We start from the raw sequence: 1,819 nt of genomic DNA, 5'->3' as shown, positions 1-1,819 counted from the left end.
CTCAACCTTGTGCATTGTCCCTGAACTGAGACTCTAGTATTTCACTTGCTAGGACCACATCTTTGAAGTCATCCTTGACCTCTCTCTTGCTCTCACGCAGCAAATTTAATTTGTCAGCAAAAATCCTTCAGCCTTATTTTAAAAATATATCAAAAATTCAATTAGTTCTTGTCATCTCCTCCATAGCTATTCTGGTTCAAATCACCATAATATCTTGAATGTATTCCAATAGCCTCCTGTTCTCCTGTCTGTGCCTTTCCTCTCCTGAACACAGCTGGCAGATGATGCTACTCCTTCAAGTACCCTCCAGGACCCTGCACTCTTCCTACTTGAAAAGTGGTCTGTGGGCCACACACACTGCATCTGTTTAGAGCTTTTAGCCTTAAATCCTCCCTTACCTAATGTTGATATTGCCAGTGTAACTTTCCTTCTATCCTTTTATTTTTAACTAGCAGCCTGTTTGCACGAAGATTCGTGCAATAGACCTTCATTCACCTGGCTGCCTGCACCAGTTTTCTGCCGGCACTGGGGACCCAGGCCTTGGCTGTGGCCACCGCCTTCTGCCTTCTTTCAGGGTCGGGGCTTGGCCCCAGGTGGCGGCCTTGGGCTCGGCTCCACCCCAGCCTCCCTGCTACAGATGGTAGGAGTTGACCCCCCGTGGTTGCCTGTGATCCATGCAGGCTCCCTGCTGGTGCCCAAGGCCTTTGGGAAAGCCTCCGCCTGAGGCTTTCCCGGCCTTGGGCTCGGCCGCACCCAGCGTCCCTGCTACAGATGGCAGGAGCTGACCCCCAGTGGTTGCCTGCGATCTGGCAAAAGCTTTCCTGGCCTTGGGCTCCGCTGCAACTCAACGTCCCTGTGACGGTTTCCTGGTGGGTGTGGCTGGAGGGCGTGGCTGGTGGGTATAGTGAATGTAGGTCAATTTGCATATTACTCTATTATTAGGTAAGATCTTTATCACTTTGTTTTAAGGTTATTTCTTACAAGTAGGATATACATAGGTGTGTTTTTTTTTTTAATCCAAGTGACCATTCCCATCTTTAAGTAGAATCTATCAGGCTTGGCCCATCTAGAGTCATCAGGAACAGCGTGGCCTCCTTCCAAGTACAATTGCCTTGAGTGGACAGCACTGTGCGTTAGATTCCTATGGCTGCTGGACCAAGTTGCCACAAACTTAGTGACTTAAAACAACACATAACTATCTGACAGTTCTTTTCCTTGGGAATCTGACATGCATTTCAGTGGCCTAAAATCAAGGTGGCAGCAGCGCTGTGCTCCTTTCTGCAGGCTCTAGGGAAGAATCTGTTTCTTGCCTTTCCGTTTCCAAAGGACTCCCCCATTCCTTGGCTTGTGGCTCTTTACTCCTTCACAACCAGCCACACTGCATATTTCTGACCATTCTTCTGTGGTCAAACTTCCCACTGACCACCATACCTGGGAAAGTTTCTATGGGAAGAACTTGTATGCTTAGATTGAGCCCACCCAGATGATCTAGAATAAATTTTCCATCTCAAGGTTCATGACTTACTCACCTTTGCAAGATGCCTTTTGCCATGTAACACGAATTAGGACATGGACATCTTTTGGAGGCCATTATTCTCCCCATCATATACAGAATTGTCCAGACTGCAGTGTTCCCTTTCTTTTAAATTACCATTAGTTAGCATTCCTTTTACATATTTCCAATCACTCTGTTGTTATCGATTTAGATTTAACTATGCAAGTTGCGCAACTACTGGCTTATATCCAATATCTCTCCTTTTATACTTCTCCTTTCTTAAAGTTTCTATTCTGATTCATTTATTACATCTGATTTCTCAGA

The sequence above is a fragment of the Eptesicus fuscus genome, chromosome 7, assembly GCF_027574615.1.
Source record: "Eptesicus fuscus isolate TK198812 chromosome 7, DD_ASM_mEF_20220401, whole genome shotgun sequence".
NCBI classification, from domain to species: domain Eukaryota; kingdom Metazoa; phylum Chordata; class Mammalia; order Chiroptera; family Vespertilionidae; genus Eptesicus; species Eptesicus fuscus.
This window is presented reverse-complemented; position numbering follows the sequence as displayed.